Raw genomic sequence first — 24594 nt, 5'->3', positions numbered from 1 at the left:
TACAGTGCTGACTAGTAATGTCTTGTAGAATAACTGCTCTTTATTCTGATTGTTTATTCTAATCTCTTCTCAAAATACCACCACCTCATCTAACCACCTGTCTTTTGTTTTTCAAACTGTCAAAATGTTTATGGTAAAAATAAACTCCTGTAGAGGTGAACTTTTTTCCTTTTTAGCAAGAAGCTGACAGCAGATCTGTGTGATACATGTGGAAAAAATTTAGATCAAACTATGCATTTATTGTATGATGTGGTTAGAAGTTCCAGCGGCAGACCATGACTGTTGAGTGAGGTGCTGTACAAATATGGGATCAAAACAAGGCTTCTGCCATGAGAAGAGTCACCATTTCCATACCAGAGTTGATGACAAAGCTGTCTGAATCCAAGCAAATAGTGAGACAATATCAGTGTGATCGGCAGATCTCATAGATATCATCATCACAGTTGCGGTACTGCTGTTAGTAAGCATTCCTCCAAAAATAGGACAAATTTAACTACAGAGAACAGGATTTTTTCCTCTGGATTTGTGCTGGAGCAGGGATGGAGTACTCAACTTTGCTCAGTGGTTAAGAGATGGCTTGATTCTCAATATGCTAGGGGAGAGAGGAGAAGCCGTTTCTTTAGAAGACCTAAAAACATGATTCACTTTCTGTGTGGTACTGAGTGCACTTCATCTTCCAAGCCTTTCTCTGAGCAAGCGAGAACACGGGCACTTGGCACCTTTCAGAAAGTCCTTAAATGTGGCAGAATCGTGATCCTTCCAAAAAGTTATGAGTGCTGTAGTAGAAGTCTGAATTTCCCTTGTTGTCAAATTCTATTTCTAGCTTAGCAAAACAAAAATCCTTCTTTACTGAGGATATGCAAATTACATATATCATCTACTTTGTCTGTAGACACAATTTGCAAACTGGCATATGGGGTTTTAAGTCCCTGATGATCACTTTGGAAGCAAGTCTCCAAGTACAACACTGGAATGGAAATCAAAATCTTTTGAGGAGGGGCTTGTTTTGTACTGAAAACTGCCTACTTATTTTTCTGTGGAAGTACCTTTTGCGTTTAAATGGAAAAATTTGAAATCCAAGAATGATTTTCAGAGGGAAAAGGCCTTTTGTTTGTTTGTTTTTTTTAAATGGCATGTCAGCAAATCGAATGCCTCCAAAATAAATAATTGCAAGGTGCTTCCCTGCCTTGAATTCCTCTGATATTTTGACTCTTTTTTAATATATTTTTAAACCCGATATATAAATATAACCTCTCTGAACTTGACTGCAAATACTTATTGCCAGCTAAAAAAGAAAGAGATCAGAAAAACAAGTGGTTTTTGATGGGCATTAAAAGCTTGGTTGTTCTTTCTCTTGTGAAATATTATGATGTTCTCATAAAACCCTTTTTCCTTTTAATGTCAAAGCAATGCTCCTGTTAATAATGTAATGCTGATGGCACCAGCCACCTCTAGTCATGAGAGAAACGAGCTGGCCGAAGCAATATTCTACTTGAGGGATTTGTCCAAGCAAATGTGCCCCTCACCACTCCACACTAGAAGCTGCTGAAGAGAAGAAATATGATGATGCCTTAATATGGTGTGGTTTTTTTTTTCCTTCTGTGAGTGAAATAAAATAATTTGATTTGTAAAGTAGGATAGCACGCCCTGAATAGTGCTATGTAGATGTAGGAAAGGCTACTTTAGTAAAAGTGATCTATTTATTACAAGAGTTTTTGACATGCTGGGACTAGAAGTATGTGCAGCAATAAATAGATTAAAAAAACATACTATATTGATCTCATCCTTGTGTGTGGATCTAGACAGGAAGATGCTCCGAGATGCCTTTCCACCCTTTGTTTCTGTCCCCTTGTATTAGTGTGAGTCTTCCAGGCCACTTTTCACCATGTCAGAAGTAGCTGTTTGTCTTTCACACTTCACATTGAAAATGTGTAACTTGCTTCTAAGTGCTACCTTAACCCCACAGTGAACTATGGAGATGAGACAGCAATGCTGAATTGGAAAGAATGGAGTTTGCAAAGGATCAGTTACTTCCCTTAGTCTACAGTTCACCTCTTACGGCTGAATTCAGGAATGAGGGTGCTGCTTAGCACTTGTACTTCACAAAAAGCTACTAGAAGGTAAATAGACAGAAGGCTCTCTATGGCTGCTCATAGTTGCTGGGTTAAATTTCTGCTCTGCTAGTTGAGCCCAGCACTCAATGCTGCCATATATCATACCAGGTGTGTGGGAAAAGGGGCCCTGTGCAACAAGAGTGGAGGCCAGCTCTGTGGGTGATCCAGCATCAGTTACATAAGCTGTTATTGTGGGAACTGGGAAGGAGTACTTGGGGTTGTTGGAGGAAAAACTTGACATGACCCACCAATGTGCCATATCAGAAAGCCAGTCAAAAGAAGCATGGCCAGCAGGTCGAGGGAAGGGATTCTACCCCTCTACTCCACTCTTGTGGAACCCCATCTGGAGTACTGCATCCAATTCCAGGGCCCCCAACATAAGAAGGACATGGACCTGGTGGAGCAAGTCCAGAGGAGGGCCATAAAAAAAGCTAGAGAGGGACTTTTTACAAGAGTATATAGTGGTAGGACAAGTGGGAATGGTTTAAACTGAAAAAAGGTAGGTTTAGGTTAGATATTAGGAAGAAATTCTGTGCTTTGAGGGCAGCGAGACACTGAGACAGGTTGTTCAGAGAAGTGGTGGGTACCCCATCCCTGGAAGTGTTCAAAGCCGGGTGGCATGGAGCTTTGAGCAACCTGGTTTAGTGAAAGGTGTCCCTGCCTCTGACATCATAGAACCATAGAATTGTTTGGATTGGAAGGAACCTTGAGGATCATCTAATTCCAACAATTCTGTGATTTGCTTGATGACAGCTGAAAGCTAAGTAGGTATGGTGGACAGGAAGATCAGCCAAGAGTTTCATTTGTGGGGTGTGTTCAGGCTCAAGCAAGAAGTGCCTGAGCTGCTGTGTGAGCTTAGAGGTTGAAGAGTGTTGGAAGAGCTGGTATGAGTAGAAGACAGGAGAGGATACAATTTTCATAAGGGAAGGAAGCTTTGCTGCATGATCTTATTCTTTATTACAATGAGGGGAAATGAAAATCAGGGGAAGGTGCATTAATCAATGAGTGAAATGTGTGTTATGCACTGGTTGGGAAATGTGATGTTTTGTGTATTAGTTTACTTGTGCAGTGCTCAGCACAGGTGTCTTAAATCTATGTGTTGGTGGTGAAAGGACTTCTCAACTGTGTTCATAAGGAACATCCATGGGTGAAAATAATACAGTGGTCTGTGGTTTTAATCACAAATTTATGATAATTGTTATTTAGGGAAACAGATGTAGGCCCTGTGGCCGTTTCATATTTCTTAATGCAGACCTAGCTAACACACAAACAGTGCTGGAAATTGTCGGCCTATTGAATTAATTGGCAGAAATTATCTTGCAGCTCTAATTCTCTGAGGGACATTTGAAAAATCTCAACAGCATATACTACAGCTGCTAGCTTTTCTCCTGTTGTGTGCAGGGGGGCATTGAAGCATCTTCATGGGAAAATCTGATTAGCAATGTGGTCACTTAATTAAGGAGTGAATGATCTTTTCTTTTTGCTGCTGACTTTTCTTTCTCTTTCTTTTATTTTAGTGGGTTTTGGGGGTTTTTGTTTGTTTTTTTGTTTGTTTGTTTGTTGTTTTTTTGTTTTGTTTTGTTTTGTTTTTTTTGAAGAGGGATGACACTGCCTTCAGTCTCAATCTTCAGATAGTGTGAATTGGTCCACATCTGTCCATACAACTCAGCTGGTTGATTTTCACCAGCAGAGACTCTAACTTCCCAAGTGCAAGAGCTCTGGTGGGGGAGGGGGAAATACTGCCTGAACTTTTGGGAGAATGGTTAAGACGTGGTCCCAGATCACTGGATTCAGAGAGAGTTTTGTCATTTGACTTCAATCAGATCAGGATCAGAAGCTCTGAACAAGGGCATCCTGAAAATGTAACTTTTGGTCTATCAGGATAAGTAGGAAGAGTTCTTCTGCAACATTGCATATTGATATCAATAATATAATTTTAAAAAACTCCCAGAGATATTTGAAAGGAAGTTCAGACTCTTTGCTTAAAAAAATGAGAAAAAGGGAATATACATTTTTGTTTACTGGTGTTGAATGGTATCAGTTGCTGCAGTTGTGATAAATTCAGAAGCAAAAGCCTGAAATTATGATTTGCTTATTAATATTATATTTCTTTGGCACCTAGAGAAAGCTGTTGCATGAGGTCCTGTACAAAAACATATTGTGAAATATTTCTTTGCCCTGTACAGCTCTCAGATTAAAAAAAAAACCACCCCCCCAATCCCCCCAAAACCCACCACCTCAACCCCCCCCCAACCCCCCAAAGAAAGAAACAGAAGCAAAAGCTAATAAACCCATCCAGTTTAGGAAAATAGAAATCTAAATCTTGAAATCTTTCTGCTTTTATAGTTGCTGTAATAGGATAAAGTTAAGATTTTACCCTTATATCAGTACTTGGTTCAAATACTTGGATTATTAAAGAGCTGCAGTCTTTCTAAGAGCTGGGTGGTGTGGTGTGGACTGCCCAGTACATATGACCTCATCTTATTCTCTTTAGGGAGGAAGGAATGGAGAAATAGGGGATAGAAGGGACAAAGTCTCTATTCGCTTCAAGGGACAGAAATGTTTACTTTTTCAAGTAAAGCCAAAACCTGTGTTTTGCCCACGAGTACTGCTTGTACTCCAGCTAGAAACTTGAAGCCATTTTGTGTGTGGTTCTCCACTTTACTTTTTAGACACATTTCATGGTTTCTGATTATTAGATGTCGGGCCTTTAGAATTAAAATGAATTACTCTGTATTGATCACTGTGGCTGTGGCACTATATTAAGGTATGAATGTGTCCTCAAGAGTAAGGACTATTTGCCTATCTTGCGTTCTTAAAATGGTGTTGCCCCATAGGTTTTGTAGGAAGTAGGGTTTGAGCTTAAGACTATTGACTGTAGGTAGAATCACTTCAGAGATAATGGTTGTATTATTAGTGTAATAACAGAGGTAAAACTGGGTAAAGAAAATGAGTGGGGACTTAATACTGTATTTAGTGAAGAGTAAGCAGAATCAAGCAGAGGCTTGACAATATTGGTAGATGATATTATTAAATTTGTAATGAAAAGTCTTAGAAAATATATTAGCTGACATGGCCAAGGACAGTCTCTGTAGAATTTGAAAGCAGAGGAGGGAGCTTGGTGATTCTTGGAACAGCCAACAGCAATGTAGAGTTAAGGGACTGGGAAATGTTTTTTAAAATTAGAGAGGCCTGTAGGAAGGCCAGAAAATTGATGATGCAGGATTTTAATTACCAAGATATCGATTAAGATAATAAGTATGCACAAATTAAGAAAGGGTACATAGTGCAGGACTGCTTCCTTAAGCTGTTTGTGAGCTTGCACAATCACACACTCGCTTGGATTCAGCCCTGGGGAACTGAGCCAGCTCTGGCAAATGAGGTGGAGAGGATCTATGGAGCACCCTGATGTAGCTCTGGGAAGGATGAGGAGTGCTTAAGGAAGGACAGAGGTTTGTTGCTTTGTTTTTTTGAGGTTAGTAAAGGGCAATTTTGAGGAAATGTGTCTAAGGAATTTCTTCTGATTATGAAAATCTCCATCTGTACAACTGAAAAATAACTGTGTTTTCCTTAGAGAGAATGTAATTAAAATGTGTCCGGGTAAAGTCTACATCGGCTAAAGGCTGATGGGGGTAAAGTCAGTATGAAATTAGCATGAAGTATTAAGCAGCTACTTTCTTAAGCTGCAGTATAATCAGTGCAGTAAGGAGCAGGATAGGGTGACACACAGAAATGAAGAAGACTATAAAGTTAAATTTCTTTTCAATTTATCAAAATATTTTTTTTGCATGTCGTTTCCTCTTTTAGCCATTCCCTTTTCTAGATCACACTTTCAGAGCTACAAATGTTTTGTCTTTAACAGGACAGGTGAAGATGGTTATAACAGGATATGTTGAGGATATGTAAAGGAGTATTATAGGTTGTGCTCTATAGGATTTATAGATATCTTTTTTTTCATGAAAACCCTTTGCTTTCTTTTTTCTGACTTTCACAATGGTCCGGAGTAGAGGTGTTGGAGGGGTGAGGTGAATTATAGAGAAACAGTCTTAATTTTACTGCCCACTAGCAATAATAACTAGCCAGGCTTGAAGCGAGGAAGCAAACCATGTCTTTTCAGCAGAAAAACTATCCTACCTCTTAAGGAGAATACAAAGAATTCCTACTCACAACAGGTCCTGGAGGAAAGAAGTTACATTCTCAGGTACAAGGGAATAGTCATCTTATTAGAGGCATTTTTTGGGGGGGAGAGAAAAAAATAAAATCATCACTTTTATTCCCCCCTATATTCATAGTGCAGTAAGGGCCAGAGAAAGCAGCTACAAGAAAAATGAAGCAAATTAGAAAAAAAGCTAGGACAGAATTCTTCAGTAATGTTTTTATTATCTATTTTCCATAATGAAAGAATGGAAATAAGCTTTATTTAGAAAATCGTTTTCTTAAGTTGCTGGAATAATCAGATAATTTGCAGTAAAGCAAATGGCCTGCTTCAAATAAACCACAGCTATTCAATATAACCAACATACAAGCCCATGTTTAGTAAGAAACAAAGTTAGAATTATTGATGTCTTGGTTCTAGTGGTTTTTTATTTGTTCATTTTCAATAAATGCATTAGGTCTTCTAATCAGTCAAATGTGATGAATGGGAAAATGCAAGACAGGAGCCATGTATTATATTTTAAAAATACTACTTAGCTTAAAGTTGATTTTTAAGGAAAAGAAAATAGGGCTTTCTATGTAGCACCCGTATTAAAGAAAGAACCTTAATATAAATTAAGTCTCTTTTTAAGGGATATGTTTTGGTTGTATTTGTTAAATAAGCTGGTCAATGTAAAAACAATCTACCAAATGGTGGCTGTAGGGTGAAGTGGAGATCAGGGAGGAAGGTTTCCCTCTCAAATGCTGTGGAAGATGTCATTTTAGTTCCGTCATCTGCTGAATGGACATTTGGCATACATTTCATAAAGTGCTCTCCTTATTATGTTCCCATATGGCTGCTCTTACTCTCCTACCAAAGCTATTTCAGTTTATATAACATACTTTTTCCCCTCATTGGATTGCTGGTGAACCCTGAGAGTGTTACCTCCTGTGAGAATAGCCAGGTGCTCTGCATAACCACATACTCAAACCCCTCCCCTACATGTTTTACTCCTGTGCACAGGCATGTGGACAAAACACCTCACCCTCATACTCCATGACACAACTTTCTGCATTAATCTGGTCCCATGCACACTCTGTACAGAAGAGCAGTGAAGTGTGTTTCTACAAATCCATCCATTCCTTCCTTCCAAAACCTCAGGCTGGGTCACTACTTGCCTCCCACAAGCAAAAGTTAAAGAAAGTTGCAGAGGAGCAGGAAAGGATACCACACTCTGATATCTTTCTCTGCTTTCCTTGGCTGGCAGTAGTGATGTGCACCCTGTTGTCCTGAGCTCTTCATTTGCCTGTTGCTTCCACAGCAACCTGACAAACTCATGCTGTGGGTGAGTTAAAGCTGGCCAAACTGAGCATCCTTTCTCTTTGTTGCCCAGGTGATATAAAACAAAACCTTAAAGCATAGATGTTATTTCTTAGTGATCCTAATAGATACTTCTTCCTCTGTATGCCTTCTGATTACGTAAGTGGCTAGAGTTGCCCCTCCATCTTTCCTAGCCTCCTTTCCCCACTCTTGCAAGTCATGTGCTTCCCTAGCTTCCAGCTTCTGGTGAAGAACAGATAAGCTGGGGCTACCAATCTGTAATGTGGGGCTACCTTTGCTTACATCTCCAATACAAGCTCCTCATTTCTTGAATCTGAGTTGCTGCTGCTGAGGACTGCATTTAATCTCTCAGCACCATGGTGCCAGGTGAAGTTTTTTCAATCTCTTGCTTCAGAAAATTGTGAAGGAACAGGGGAAATCACTTTGAGTGAGTGAATAGATGTTCAGGGCAGGAATGCTAAAATAAAGTAGAGAAAAATATTTACTGCATATGGATCGTTTTTTTGCTATTTCAGCCTATCCCTGCCCATCAGTTATTCCTGTTGCACAGAAAGCATAAACCAGAATTAGTACTTTGAAGTTAGGGTAGGGTTGGCAATTTAAATCAGTTGAGAATCTGCTCTCTGTTTTATGACCAACAAAATGTTAGCTTGGTGCAGACATACTTACTGAGCCCCTCAGCCTTCAATGTGAAGTTCTCGTGGCAGATAATGGCTGGAAGTTTTTGCTGGCTTCTGTAAGGGAGGAGTTCTTCTGATCTTTTAAACTTAGCAGAAAATCACAGAAGCAGCAAGGTTCAAAGTTATAAAACATTTTTAATATCCAACAGCTATGTAATTTTTTCCTTATTAAAGACATTTGCCTAATTTTTATGTAAATAGCCACAGCCTGGTGGTCACTCTAATCCAACAGCATTACTGCTGGCAAACAAGGGATTAAGAAGAAAATGCTGTATTGAAATTAAAGCTGTAGGGCCTGATAGAGCTAGGTTACCATTAAATTCTATAGATACTGTATCCTTCTTGCCAGCTCCATTGCGCTTTAATCCAATGCTCAGGGTTTATTATAACTAAAAAATACTTCTTTAATCCTTTTTTCACACACTGTAATGCAAACCTTGATGCTGATAATCCACCAAGGTTTGCGCATTTGTTAGATCTCCACTTCATTAAATTACCACATTTTATTGGCAGCAGAGCAAGGTGGCAAAATGTCAGCATGGCTTTACAAAGCCAGCAGTTGCTCATTTTTAAAGATGAATATGATCTCTATTAATGCCTGTTTACTACATTTCAGCATCAACATGTAGAAAGTGATGGAGGGATGGGATGAACTCCACAGCAGACTTTCAAATTCCAGTGACATGTATTTTTCTCAATCGGCATTCTATTGAACCAAGAAACCAGGGGACATGGGTTTAAAAGGACATAGAGTCTGAACTCCATTGCTAGACATCTTGGGATTTGTTGAGTTTGCACTTTGTTAGTGATATCATATGGTCTTTGAGTGTTCATCAGTATTGTGGCATTTGATACTGCAAACACATGCCAAAAGAAACAAAGTCCAACATGAAACAGTGCAATCAAAGCTACATATGTTTTCTAGTGGTTGATAAAGTGTTTTCCCCCAGCCATCTAAGTGTCTTATCTGCAGAGGCTAATCTCTGGAATTTGTGATGATGTTCCTGGTCCCTAATCAGTGTTATATTTCCTATGCGTTGTGCTGGAGCTTTCTTGGGTTGAGGAATGGAACTACTCAGTGTAATATAATGTCAGTAGCAGGGCTGAGGATCCTTATATGAATTAAGGTTCATCCCTGAGGGGCATTGGTGCAATTCTAGCTTTGGATGTTGATCATTCAAATTCTTGATTCAAAGCTTTTGTCATTTTTTTTTCTTCTCAATCCAAAATGCCCCATGGTTCAAACCCATTCCTTCAAATAGGCTCTTAGTCATGTCATCAGGACTTTTGGTCGTCCTTAGGGCAAATAACCACTACAATGAATTCTACTAAAGCAAACTGCATGCTGGGAAGTACAAAAGAGAAACATTATCAAGGAGTCTGTTAAAACCAATATGGGATCTAACACCCCATGTTGGGACAAGATTTTTCTGTCCCTAGAATAACTAAAGAAGTCTCATTTTTAACAGTGCTTGAGAAGTACAGGAGACAAGAATTTAGTCACACTTCACTTGGATTCTTCAGGAATGTCTTTGTTTAGTTTAATACAACTGATTTCAGTTGTGATGAGGCAGAAAACATACCTGAATGGAACAAAAGCAGTCTCAAGAGAAACCTGAAACAGGATTTACATTTTATGGGGTTTGACCTTATGACTCCAAGGAGGAATGAATTGTGCTTCTGTGAGAAATGACCTAGCTCGATCTGTTGTTTGGCTGGAACTGCAGAACTGGAAAGGAATGCAGTGGATGCAGAACATAGGCTTTGCAAGTATAGTCTGTTTGGGTTTTTTTAAATTATACACACACGTGCACACACACGCGCATACATATATATGTATGTAAACCCTATATATAGTTTTCTTTGAGCTTTGTTCTTGAACAATTTATTCCCATTTACCAGCACCCCAGTGCTGTTGCTTGGTGAGAGCTACTAGACTGACCTGCTATTTCCAAAGGCCAGGATATAAGTAAAGAGCAACATACAAGAGTTGAAGAAATGCACAGAAAGCTGCTGTGCAAATTTGCATCAACTGTGCTGAGGCATTTAAGTTCTGTAAACTGTATGTTGATGAGATAAAGACCAGGAATGTGAACAATTATATTAGGGTTAAAAAGGAGTTTCTACTAGAAGGACAATTGGGTGAACAGATGTTCTCACTCTCAAAATGATTAGTTTTAATAGTCATGGCTAGGCTTCGCGAACGAAGATTTGGGAAGGGCTCTACCCATTTTTCATGCAAGCGCGTTGGTGGCTAAAAAGGCCAATACGAGATAGACACGTCCGGTTGCAAAAGACACAGCAGAAAGACTCCTTAGATGGTATATTCTGCAAGGCTCGATTCTTTCTGCGTTGTCTTTTCTCCTCAAGAGTGATCCTGCGTGCCTTCTCAAAAGCATCAGCAGCGTTATAAATGGTCTGTCTCCAGGCCTCCCGATTGGAGGCCAGAGTAGACCAGTTATGGTGATCAATATGCCCGAGGCTGAGTTGTTGCTTCAGGGAGTCCTTGTATCTTTTCTTCGGAGCTCCTCTCTTGCGGCAGCCGGAGGCAAGTTCACCATAAAGCAGGATCTTAGGGAGGCGGTGGTCCTTCATCCTGGAGACGTGCCCTGCCCATCGCAGCTGTGTTCTCAGTAACATGGCCTCAATACTTGTGATTGCTGCCTGTTCAAGAACAGATGTATTGGTCACATAATCTGACCAGCGGATGTTCAGGATTGTACGGAGGCAGCGTTGATGGAAGCGTTCTAGGAGACGCAGGTGGTGGCGGTAGATGACCCATGATTCGGAACCATATAAAAGAGTAGACAGCACTATGGCTCTGTAAACACTGATCTTGGTACTTTTCTTCAAGTGTTTATTACGCCATACTCGTTTATGGAGTTTTCCAAAGGCACTATATGCCTTCGCTAACCTATTATCTATCTCCCCGTCGATCTTACCATCTGAGGAGATGAGGCTGCCTAAGTAATTAAACTGTTGGACTGATTTGAGTTCTGACTGGCTGATGGTGATGTGGGGATGATGGAGGACTTCCTGAGGTGCAGGTTGATGGAGAACTTCAGTCTTCTTTAAGCTGACTTCCAGCCCTAAGAGCTCAGCAGCATCTGCAAAGCAGGATGTTAAACGCTGCAGAGCTGCTTCTGTGTGGGCAACAAGGGCAGCGTCATCAGCGTAAAGCAGCTCCCGGACAAGATGGTTTAGGGTCTTGGTGTGGGCCTTCAGTCGCCTTAGGTTGAATAGGCTTCCATCAGTACGATATCGAATGTAGATACCGTCCTGATCATCGAGGTCTGCCGTGGCCCTTTGGAGCATCATGCTGAAAAAGACTGTGAATAGGGTAGGAGCGAGAACGCAGCCTTGTTTCACACCATTCTTTATTAGAAAGGGCTCAGAAAGTGTGTTGCCATATCTGACTTGGCCGTGCTGATCCTCATGAAGTGAGATGATCATTTTAAGGAACTTGGGGGGACAACCTAAACGTTCCAAAATCTGCCAAAGACCTTTTCTGCTCACAGTATCGAAAGCCTTGGTGAGGTCGACAAAGGTTACATAGAGACCTTTGTTCTGTTCCCTACACTTCTCTTGCAGTTGTCTGAGAACAAATATCATGTCTGTGGTGCTCCTGTTGGCTCTGAAACCACACTGACTTTCAGGTAGATTTCTTCTGCTATAGCGGGTATTAGTCTGTTCAGGAGTATTCTTGCCAAGATTTTGCCAGCAATGGAGAGCAGAGTAATACCACGGTAATTTGAGCAGTCTGATTTAGTACCTTTCTTCTTATACAAGGTGATGATGACTGCATCACGAAGGTCTGAAGGTAGTTCGCCTAGTTCCCAACAGCGCACCACAAGCTCATGAAATTTAGCATGGAGTGCAAGGCCCCCATGTTTCCAGACTTCGGGTGGAATTCCATCAACCCCAGCTGCCTTGCTGATTTTCACCTGCTGTATGGCCTTGAGGGTTTCTCCTAAAGTGGGGGCAGTATCCAATTCGAATTTCACCGGTTGTTGTGTGATGGACTGAATTGCTGAGTCTTGTACTACACGGTTGGTGCTGAAAAGAGTCTGAAAGTGTTCAGACCATCGATTCAGAATGGAGGTTTTATCTGTCAGAAGCGTTTGACCATCTGCACTGAGTAGTGGGCTTTGGACTTGGTACGTAGGCCCATATGCTGTTTTCAGGGCCTCATAGAAACCTTTGTGATCCCCTGTATCTGCACATAGTTGAGTTTTTGCAGCTAGATCGGTCCACCACTTGTTCTGGATGTCACGGAGTTTCTGCTGAAGCTTGCTGCATGCAAGACGAAAGGCTATTTTTCTTGCGTGACAGGATGGCAGTGCAAGGTGTGCTTGGTGGGCAGTTCTCTTCTTCCTCAACAAGTCCTGGATTTCTTGATTGTTTTCATCAAACCAGTCCTTGTTCTTCTTGAGGGAGAACCCTAAGGATTCTTCAGAGGATTGCAGGATGCAGCTTTTAATATGATGCCAAATTGTTTCAGGAGAGGAATCTGCAGGATTTGTGGGATGGTTTTCGAGCCTGGTTTGAAGATTTGTCTGGAATCTTTCTCTTACTGTGGCTGATTGGAGATCGTTAACTTGAAGTCTTCTCCTTGGGATACTGCCCCTTTTGGGTTTGAATTTGAGAATGAAGTTGAGTTTACAGCGCACAAGCCGATGGTCTGTTTGGCATTCTGCGCTGGGCATCACGCGGGTGTGGAGGACATCGCGGACATCTCTCCGACGCACCAAGACATAATCAATGAGGTGCCAATGCTTAGACCTGGGGTGCATCCAGGTTGTCTTCAGACTATTTTTCTGCTGAAAGATAGTATTAGTTATGGTAAACTGTTGCTCTGCACAGAATTCTAGCAGAAGTCGACCATTATCATTGCAGTTTCCAATACCATGCTTGCCTAATACTCCTTTCCAGGCTTCAAAATTCTTACCTACTCTGGCGTTGAAATCACCAAGGATAATGATCTTATCGTCTGCGGGCACCTTTTGGGTAAGGCAGCGCAGGTCAGTGTAGAATTTATCTTTTTCAGCAGGGTCAGCTTGGAGAGTTGGGGCATATATACTAAAGATGACAACGTGATGCTTGTTGTTTAGTGGAAGGCGTAGGGAGATAATGCGGTCAGAGTGACCTGTCGGCAGATTTTCGAGTTTAGGGACAATAGAGTTTTTGATCATGAAACCGACACCTGAGAGGTGTTTTTCGGTTCTGGGCTTACCTGACCAAAAGAGTGTGTAACCGGCACCATGTTCTCTGAGGCTGCCTTTTAATAGAGATGTATGATAAACTGTAGTTATCTAGTGACTTAGTCTATGTAAGGCATAACACGTGCATAAAGTGCAGCTATAATAAGGGACAACACTGCAGGAATGGAAGGGTAGATTAAGTGCCTTAAATTATGTATATTCATCTTACCTTGAGAGGAGACATGAACTAGATGACTTTTTTAAGTCCAAACTATTTCTATGTAAGTCTATGAATTTCCATTGTTTTCAGTGCTTTTTATGGGGAAGGATGGAAAAGTGCTTTAACTGCAAACTTCTCTTTTTGACTGTGCACATTATGTTACTTTTGTTGAGGAAACCTAATAATTACCCTGAAGATCAAATCTATTGTCTGTCATTGCTAGTACTCAAAGTTCTGAACATAAATAATGCTAATGAGTTTACATGGGATATTATCTGCTAATAAATTCAATAGTAGAGTGAGTATCGCAACTACATATACTGAAAATAACATGACTTGAAAAAAATAAGATAGACACAGTGGTACTCTTATCCAGTTCAGTGCAATCCAAATGTAATGGTCCTATTATGGCACATTGTTCTCGTCATACTTTATTAAATATGGAAGATGGCTACTCAAAGCTCGTAGATTATCTGTGTGATCCCCTCTGTTTCTTGAGTGGATCCCATGTGAAACCACTTGGGATTTTCCTGCATTCTGTTTTTCTCTTTTTTTTCAAACAGAAAGGATAGTTCACCAGAAAGTTGTACAGTGGTGTAGTGTGTGTAATAAGAAAGGAAATTTTCTTAAGCAAATTCGATGTTTTAAATGACAGTGTAAAATGTATTTTTACTAGATTTGACATTGTCTTTCCAAGCAGTGTGTGCTTAGGTATGAATGGGACAGCACTGTGCCATTCATACCTAAAAGGAAGTACGTTCTCTGCACCAAAAAAACTCTGAAGGGCTTTACAGCTGAGACAGTGAATTTAGTATAGAGGATTCAGCTTTGCATGTTACAAATAAAATTACTGATAGTTTTGCTAGTTGGGATAAAAATTCATAAGGGAGGTTAGTATGTATGCTCCAAGGGCATAAGCCAGTGACCGCCTGAAATGGGCCTGAAATTGGCCCACAGTGGGGGATAGCTCTGCCTAACTGTCCAGTGAAGGCCTTTTATCCTTTCTTTGGAATTACTTAGACCTGTTTACTCTCTGAGTTGGGATAGAAGTATGTGTTGACCACTGATCTCATCTACTCTGGCAACTTCAGTGTGGGAGTCATATCTGGTAAAACAATGACAGCCTGTTTTCAGAATATGTCAGCTTATATATGTTTTGACTATGGGGGCTGAGAAGAACCTTGAGTGATTAATACAAGATTGGACTCAGAGATGTAAAAATAGCCAGGGCTGGGAATAGCCCTAGCAAGCAGCAGTTTCTGGGTATGGAGTGGCAGGGCACAAATCAAAACCACATGGCAGGGGAGAGGGAGATCCAGAACTCTTAGCTCCTCTGTCTCGTGTTTTCCTCCCCGTTGTCATATTGGTATGGGGTCTAGCAGTAAATCTGACCCTGATTAAGGGGTATTTGTCTAATCACATGCTCCTGGGAATAGAAAAGAGACAAAACTGGGGAACTTGGATCTGCTTCCTAATCTTATCCTAGCCTATAGGGAAGAGTAATCAGCTTTAGGTCAAAATCAGCAGCAGGGTACTTTTTCTTCCATGCTGGCTCAGTTCTAGTGGCTGATCACCAAAAGTGCAAAGAGGTGGGATCATATGTATGCTCCCTTATCTTGGGCTTTTTTTTTCTCGTGGTCTGTGTTGCTTTGCAACTGCTCCCTTTTGGGTGCAGGACCTGTCATAGGGGAAGGCATCTGAAGTCCTCAGCCCCCATCTGTTTCTCCCTGCTTGGCAGAAGGCACGGTCCTACTCTAAAGCAGGGATTCTTGTCCAGAGATAATTTTAGCTCCCACCCTTTTAAGAACTGCTTATTAAACTCTGTACAACCTTTTCTGGTCTCTGTGGATTTGCATCTGTATAAAACAGTGTAAAGTAATATCGGATGAGGACAATACAGGCTGTATTCTTGGGACTCATGCATGGAAGGGACTCTAAAACAAATGGTATCATGGCAAAGAATAAAACAAAATAAATATGTGCCTGCTCTACTGTTATTTTTTGTTGTCGTTTGTGGGTTTGGGGTTTACTGTGTGTTGTGTTTGTTTTTTGTTTTTTGTTTTTCCCTGTGAGAGACAAGGTACTAGGCTGGATGGATTTTTGGTCTGACATGATACCAATCATCCTCAGTAATGTCCTTAATGTTCAAAAAATACTAGACAAAAAAAAATAGTGTTTGGTTCAGCAATAACATTTAATGGCTGTGGTAATCAACATTAAACAATTACTATTTTTTTTTTGGTTGACAGATATCTAAAATCTCAGAGGCAATTTCACTTTGTGATTGTGGGAGATGTTCCCCCTTTTCAGGGGTATAAGGGAATATATGGGACCAGATTTCTCTTGTGCTGTTTTGACTAGGAAGAAAATTTTACACGTAAATCTAAGGTAAAGCTTTGACCACTGAAAAGAAATTATACCTGTTTGTTGCTGTCCAGGATTAAATTGGTGGGTTTATTTGCATAAGTGAGGTTAAATACATGCACTATTACCAAGGTCTGAATTTGCTCCACTTACATGTATATATTTATACATATTATGGTCTCTTAAGTTGGATGTGTAGGGTGTGTATATCTATTCGGTGTAAGTGCATATATACAAATCTACAATCACATATACACATCCTATATATGTATGTATGATTAAAAGTGATAATTTATCATTGCCAAGTATGTACAATGCTTAAAAACAAATCCATCAATACAGGTGTTTGACTCTTTTATCAGTCCTGCCACAGAACCTCTTTCCTGGACGGGAGAAATAATGAGGGAGAAAAAGGCGTTATTCACAGAAAACGGATCACCAAAACAAAGTTTCATAAAATGAGGTTTTCCTCACTTTTCATTTAACTTCTGCCATTTTGAAATATACATATTTTTTTCCCCAGAAAAAGGGGTATTTTTCTAAAAGTCCTTTCCAAGCTTCTTAAATGCTACTATTTCTTATTCTGCTCTTCAAAGAGCAGCAGCCACGCTATCCCTCTTTTCAACTTCAAACTGTGCTGCTCTGTCAGTCCAGCACAGCGAGAGTGCTTTGAACCTGAGAAGAGAATCTAGCTCCTTTTTTTGGAATCTTGAGAAGGACTTTTTGAGAGCACTGCAATTAGCATTTCCTTTTCACCCAATGCACCTTTCTTGACTTTTGTAAAAGTAAACTAAATAATAATAAACATATATTTACACATGTGGTTCCCTTGGGTCCAGCAGAGATGATACCCTTTGTTCATACTTTACAGGGATTTTTGGGTCCTGTTATTTGGACCTTTAGCCAGATGTTGTGGTATCTATGAAACTTTTCACAGGCTGCTGACTTTATGTGGGGCAAGTGTGAATTGACTTTGGTTTCCTCTCAGGGGTAACTTTATTCTGCACAGAGTAAAAAGATGTGGTGAATGTCAAAGAAAGGAGCCACAAGTCGTATTAATCTTGCTCACTATACAACCAGACCCTTGGTGGCTTTTATTCTTGGTGGCCCACCTTGGCTGCAGCAATGTGAACTCTGAATGCCAACAAGGCACCAGGCAATTTAAGCGAAGTTGAGCTCCACAGTTGCTTCCTGCTCTGTACTTGCACTTTGCCCCAGGTGATTTGACAGCGAGGGATCAATGGCTGTAGTCTGGATAAGGTCTTAAATGAGGCCTTAACGGGTGTAAGTGCTGGAGTGGAAAGCAGAGGAAATGTGCTGCTGCTTTTCCTCTGACTATAAATAGCCAGGTCATCAGTACAAACTTTGTGGATGTCTGGCACCAGCATTTTGAACTGATTTGTGGAACACCACTGAGCATTCTGAAGAGCACTCTTTTTTTCCATTTTTGTTGTAGAAATTTGCTCATGCCAGCTTCATGTGAAATGTGGGGCACGCTGCAGGTAATGTCAAAAACACCATATTAGTTTCACTTATCTGAAATACTTGGTGGTCCGGGTTTCAGCCCACAGAGAAGTCCTTGCACTGTCTCACCAGAAGGAGAATCCTGCGGGCTGCAGTGAATGGATGGGGTTTTTTTGTGGGGGAACCACTGCTGAGGTCACGTGTGTGTCCTGTAGGAGACTTAGACCCCGAACCACTGGTACAGCAGAGGAAATGGGCTTTTGGTGTAAGTGAGGATGTTGAAATCAGCCAGACTAAATGGGACAAGGATGTGCCATGTTATTGGGGTGCCTCTGTGACTTGTAAAAACATCTGTGGGAAAAAAAGGAACTTAAAAATGACCTCACCAAGGGAATGTCTATAAATATAAAAACCTTAAGAAACAGAGAATTCTAAAGTAAGCAGCATCTGCATTTTCCTTGAAACTGTATCTTTTTATCTGTGCCTCTCCTAGCAAGTAAATATTTCCTGGTCTATAAACACCTCCATGTTTACAACACACTTCTTAGGCAGTAACTTGCCCAAATATCCTGTGGTAAGACAAAACCCTTCAAGTATAAAGGATTTGTTAATGGAAATTGGTTCAATCAAGCTTCCCTCTCCACCATTGTCCCCCTCCCCACCAGCACGTGCACAGACTAAGCAGAGGCTTGCTACTTCTCTACAGTAATATGAATTTTGAGTTGTTGATAAATACAAGCAGGTTAACAACTAACATCAAAGGTTTGCCAGATTAAAGTCAAAGGAAGATGGGATTTTCAAGGGCTTGAATAAACAAAAAGTGTGAGATTCTTAATTATCTTAATTATTACAAGACTCGATAGGCTTAAATGAACAGAGGAGCAAACATCCATTCTGTGCACTAACTGCCACACTACTGGGTTGCTTACTGTAAGTCAGTTAAAGGCTACATAAGGAATGAAAGATAAGGCAAATAGGTATGTCTGTAAAGTGAGAGATCACTAAAAAAAGGTGACTGTAGTGTTTGATGTAGTAAGAGGTGGAGGAAAAACTAACTATAGCTTAATGGGCATAGCAGATTCTGAGACATTTATGGCAGTTATTAGTCATACTATTTGAATCTGAAAGGGCATCAGTTCAAAGGAGTGCTTAGAAAGGTTCAGGGTGGAAAAAGCAAGCTATTAAATCAGCTCTGCTCCTCCGAGTGCGCGTGAGGTTTTTTCCCCTTTTCCTGAAAGTCTTAGGGTACTTTTTGAGAAGAGTATGATGAAATTTCACAAGTGTTGCAAGATGGATAAGATTTGTATGTATTACTATTGTAGAGATTTTTAGTTCTCTCTAAAAAAGCCAAATTTACCTGTTGTTAATATAGTCATATTGACAATAGGACACATGTACCACCTGCTTCTATGAGATTAAGATAGTTTAAACAAAACCACACAAAATGTGTCATAGATATTTATGAAGTGCATAATTTCTAATCTTCTCTCCACCATTGTGCTGTCTCTGAGTAATACAAAGAGGAACCACAAAAATTTAGAGATGAAGTAAAAAAAAAAGCCCAAACACTGAATTTAACCCATCATCACATATTGCTCATACTTGAGTTGAAAACACAAAAGGTGAAAATTGTAATTACATTTGTAATTATTCATGAGGTGTAAAAGGCATAGATACCTTTAAAAAACCAAAAAACTATCCTGCTTCAGTTTGAGTTCTGAATTTTTCATCTAGTTTCTGTGACTGAGAGGGCAACTAGGAATTATTTTTATAATGAATCCTTCATACTTCTTTTGTGAAGAATACCCAAGGACATCTTTTATTTCTGTCAATAGAATAAGTGCATGTTGGGTGCTAGCTTAGTGTGCATACTCACAAATTTTAAAAAGTATTTAAAGCCACATACGATTCAAGACATGATGTTCTATTGAATAGTTACAGATGAACAAGTGTAAGCAGCTAATATCGACTTTGTTATCACAGCCCATAAAGTAGCTATTGTGCTGTCTTGATTGTATGCTAGGTCAGTGGAATTCGGTGTAAATTGAATGTGGAATGATATAAGTACTATATAAAATAATTGCCAAGAAGCAAAAATCTCAAGTTTTTCTACTTCTAACTGTTTCACATGTTACTAAGGTATTTCACTTACCTGCTTAGACCTGCTTAGAGTTGTACTCAGTTTGCTCTACAACTCTGCATTTCTTCTGCCCACTCTCTCCCACCCCCTGCCTTAAATTTTTAGAGATTTGTTTTGGTCATCATATTGTTGCCTGTTTTCCCAGTTTGTTGAACATGGTGAGGGTTCTCATACCTCTGTAAAGGAAATTACTTGATCTGTTCATTGACTTGACATTATGTATTAGTTTATGTCACGGTTTTGGGGACCCCTGGTGGCCTAGTGGTTAGCATGCAGGACTCTCACCGCTGCGACCCAGGTTCAAATCCCAGGCCCCCCGGGCAGATGGAGCTCGTTAGCCCTGTGAGGCCATCCATCTATGAGAAGGTCACTCTAAACAAACCTACGTCCTGAGGACCTCACTGCCATTGTCCAAGCTTGCTTGGCCCCGGCAGATGAACCTTAGGATTCAAGGGTGGGCTCAGTTCAGCGCATGCTGTGTCTCACCTAAAAAATTCATTGCGCAGGCTGGAAAGGTAAAAGACCTTTCCCAAAATCTTTGTTCGCCAAGTCTGGCCATTATTATTATTATGTCACAGTTTTATCACTCTTATTTTTACTTAATGTTATCTTCTTTCACTGGTCTTAGTTGTTCTGAAAAGATACAATTTTATGATTTTTGTTTGGATGGAGGAGGGTGGTTGGGAGTAAAACAGAGAGAATATTCTGAGGTCCAGGTAGTTAACGTGACAGCCTGGTACCATTTAAGTGTATGGGCTTGCATCCTGGAATTTCTTCCGGATTTTATATTCATTTTGTCGAAGTGATGTAAACAGAGTTCCATAATTATGTCCATGTGAGAGCACAAAACCTCAGAGACAGATGTACACTGTGCAAAATGGAGCATGCAGCTGAATGTAATGAAGCATGCCATCTTCTGAGATATAGCATAGAGGGCTAGATGTTCGGCAGCTCACACTGTGTACTGCCATACTGCACATCATTATGAAATCAACTTTTCCTTACTTTGTTTTAATTTGTAAGGCAATATAATTTTTTGGTTTATTATCTTCACAGATTCTACCTTGTAGCAACAGTTTACTATGAGATGTGTTACATAGGTTTCTGAACGGTTTTGGAATTTTGGAGGTAATAAAATATTTTCTTTTTCTCGATTCCCTATTTTACATCTTAAGAATATGTGTGACTCCACAATTCATTCATCTCAGACTGCAGTATTATTCCCAGTTGGGATGTTGAAATACTCAATGTTTCAGCTGGAGAGCAGCTGTAGGGCTCATGAGAGTTTCAAGAACATGCTGTGTATTTCTCATAGGTAGGTAGAGGACACCATCGAACACCACATCTTCTTGTCTTTTACCTTGCTGATTTTGCACTGACCACTACCAAAGCTTTGTATGCAACAAAGGTAAAGTGTGAGGTGTTGTTTGCTTCATCTACCATCCCAACAGTCTGCTTTAGCAGGCTGTTCTCACCCCTTTGCCATTATATAGTTGTTGCTATGGTGAATTTGGAAAATGCTGGCTATTAACTTGATGCTGAATGAGGCATACTCTCATCTCGTTGAATGGAGATTTATCCACATAACTCCCAATAATGTGGAGGTATAGACTCTTGTTTCTCACACAGGAAGCTCTGTAGTTTGCAGCAGCCTTTGAAACAGCTGTTGAGAGATCCTGTGTCACTGTCATGCCAACCAAATGGAAGGGTTTTTACTTAATGAGGAGAATAATTCAGAGACCTTCCTCTCTACTGGAAAAGGAGTGAAAAATAACTCATTCTGTATTTTCCTGTTCATTAGGGTTCCATAAAATTACTAATGAGAAATGAACTAAAATTACAAATTAAGCAGGTAAAGTGGCTACAATTTGGTTTCCATATGAGCTTACTCCTTTGCGATTTCTGTTGTCAAATCAGTAAAACACCCCACTAGCCTTTTTCCCCACTTCTTGTGTACCAGTGTGGCAAGTACTGAGAGTTTCATGTCAGTCATGTGCTAATGAGGGCAGCATGCAAGCAGTGAGCAAATGTGAGGACTCTTTCACAATTTATGAAGAAAAACACATGTGCTTCTCCATTATGTAGAAGAGCAACTTAGTTATTTCTCTGTCTCTGTCCTTCACTTACTGCTGATCATAGGACTCTGGGTATGTAGAGGAGGAGACACCAGACAGATGGAGGAGTATGAACACTATGACACTCCCTGAGAGAAAGAAATCGTGAAGGCATGAAGTGGCCCAATATTATATTTTCTTTGAAGCCCTGCCTAAGGACTGTGGAGCCCAGTTTTAACAGAAAGGGGGTTTTCAGAGTCTCTTGGGAATCTAGGCTAGGCAGAAAAGACAGATTTTGTCCATGAAATTTTTGAAGTTTGGGCAATGTGATGGTGGAAACTGCATTCAGTAGCTCTGTCTCAGAACTCAGACAAGGTCCTCTACTAGATATCTTAATGCATGTCTCCATGGAGAGACAATCAAAGCCAACTTCTCATTTTGCAAGAGAAGGGATGGCCTATCACGAAAGAGAGAGAGATTTTATCTGTTGCAGTGGTTACAGTGTCTGTTATAAACTGCATATTTCAAATGAGAACAGTGTTAAACTGTGTTTAGTAAAAATGACCCATAATATTTGAAAGGAAGCCACCAAGAAACAAAGTTAGAAGAGAAGATGGTGTGTGTCTGCACAAGTCAAGTGTGCAAAGAGTGAGTCTTAATTAACTTTGGCAACATGACTGTTGCACAAGTTAACAGGAGGTGTAAGGAGCATCTGCCGGCCTTGTTCTAACTGACACAATGGATATCTTACATTGCAAAAGAGACGGTGCAGATGCTTTAAGCTACAGAGCAGATGTCACCCTTCAGGAAAAGAGAAACTTCAGACATGGCTTTTCTTATAATTGAAAAGCATTGTCAGCTTGGCAGCTTCCTGTATGTTTAAATGACAGATATTCATACTAGTTGAAAATGAATCCTGCTCAGCAGACATTGGCAATGTTTTGTTATTTCCCCATTTATCATTTCTAAAAGGCTAGTAGATCATTTCTGTTCATTAGACTTGATAGGAATTAAGCATAGAAAATCAATTCCCTCAGTCTCTTTTCATCTTGGGGCTGTCCCAGGTATTCTGCCTTGAAACTTCTTAGTCAGCCATGGTATGTGAACATGATACTGAAAGGTGAAAGTAAAAAATCAAATTTTACCCAAGGAATGCAAGCATCATCTTTTGCCCATTTCCCTTTTTCTCCTGCTAACATCTTACTCTTTTTAGTTGTGCCTGTCCAGCATTTGGGATTATTCACAGAAATCTGGGCAAAATGAATGTTAGAGTAGCCCTGAAAACATAAGCTATTCAAACTCTGCTTCTCTATAGTAGAATATACACTATAGAGGAATATGCACAGTTGAAATCACTTGTCTTTCAAGGGCAAATAAGCTGAAATATTTCCTTTTTTTTTGGTTTTTTTTTTGGCATCACCAAGCAAAGACGTACTTTCTCCCACTCTATCTCTGCATTTACTTACCTATCACATCATCAAGTAGATTGCTTTTCCCATTATGCATGGTTTTATGAATAATGCTTTAGAGCTACGGTCTGCTCAAAAAGGAATCAGTGCAAAGCATTATCTTGCTAGTATGTACGAAATACACTTTTATGCCAGTGTGAGAATTTGTTTCAGTTTTGAGTCCCATGCTATCTCAAGAGGCAGGGTCCTACAGCATGGCTCTCTGGTGAATGATGTTGCATGAAAATGCAAAACGAGACAAAGCGTTTTTGTCAGAAGAAATTGAATTGTTGTGAGTTTCAATTAACAGCATTTTTTCTCTGTCCTGGAATGTGTAGATCTGAATTTCATGAAGATGAATTTGAATTTTTACAGCATTTGAAAAGCTGAATTTTATCACCTGCTGTCTAAACATTTAGGTTAAAAAATTACTGATTTGCTGTCTATGTTGTTGCTTATCAGCAAACAGTATAGCAAAGGGATGCAGTGGGTCTCAATTACTTCAGAATCATTGTGTAAATTTAGTAAAAAGCATTGCAAAGTTAATCGTATCGTTTTAGTGGTGTAATTTAATTACATTAATGATATTTAAAGCCTTTACTCCAAATTCCAAAGACTCTAAAGCCAGAACACTGTCTTCTTGCATACCTATGTGTGTCCAGAAGGTATCAAACTTGCAAATATTGATGACATCATCTTAACAAAGCATTTACTAAGGTGCCTTTTTTTCAGGGCTAGTCTTCCCTGGATTCTAGAGAAAGATGCCTTTTTTACCCTGCTATTTAGCAAATTTTGGAGTAAATTGCACAAGATGTTGTACCCTTGTTCTATTCTAATGAATTACATGAAATATGAAGAAATTGTAGATAGTAAAATGTATTTTATTTTGGTTTTGAGAAAATGCAGTGTGCCCTATGGAAAGGTAGTTTTAAAAACTAGACAGTGTTTGTCTCTAGTATCTGGCTGCATTGAAGGGGTCATGCTGTTGTCTAAAGTTGTAGCTGCATCATTACCAACAAATGGAAGACTGGAGCTGGACGTAGGTAAGTGCAGGTGAAGTCCCTGAAGGGCAGGCCCCAAAAGAAGACAGCCTAAGAATCAGCCTGAAGATAAGGCATTAGGTTTGCATTTCATGTGGGTTTTTTCTAGAAAAAAATTTTCATAATAAAGTTGGCATCAGGAAAGGTATTTTTCTGTTACTTAGTGTTTTGCTGAGGACAGGAAGAGGACAGCAATATTGCTACAAGTTATGGAAATATGAATGTGTGTATTGCCAACTTCAAGCTTCAAAAAGCACAAGCCAAGCATCATAAAATCCTGACACTACTTCAAGTATTTTTAAAAAATTCACACATGTTCTGTTCTTAACACTTCCTTTCTAATGAAAGTTTTCACTTGACTGTGAAATCTGGGGCTTTAGGAAAGATGGAGAG

The 24594-nt window shown here is 39.9% G+C and overlaps 1 long non-coding RNA gene across 2 annotated transcripts; it reads left to right on the top strand.

The window, feature by feature from the left end:
- Window positions 1-2836: 2836 nt before the first annotated feature.
- Window positions 2837-24021, top strand: LOC113964996. Of its 2 annotated transcripts, none has more exons than XR_003533401.1 (4): window positions 2837-2998; window positions 17512-17557; window positions 20716-20787; window positions 23894-24021. It is a non-coding gene; the product is annotated as an uncharacterized LOC113964996 (long non-coding RNA). The 2 variants fall into 2 exon arrangements; XR_003533402.1 differs by lacking the exon at window positions 23894-24021 and adding an exon at window positions 20975-21068.
- Window positions 24022-24594: the final 573 nt, after the last annotated feature.

The sequence above is a fragment of the Neopelma chrysocephalum genome, unplaced genomic scaffold (assembly GCF_003984885.1).
Source record: "Neopelma chrysocephalum unplaced genomic scaffold, ASM398488v2 Primary Assembly neopelma1_22b, whole genome shotgun sequence".
Classification (NCBI taxonomy): Eukaryota; Metazoa; Chordata; class Aves; order Passeriformes; family Pipridae; genus Neopelma; species Neopelma chrysocephalum.
The sequence above is the reverse complement of the archived record's forward strand: the minus strand, read 5'-3'. Positions and strand labels throughout refer to the sequence as shown.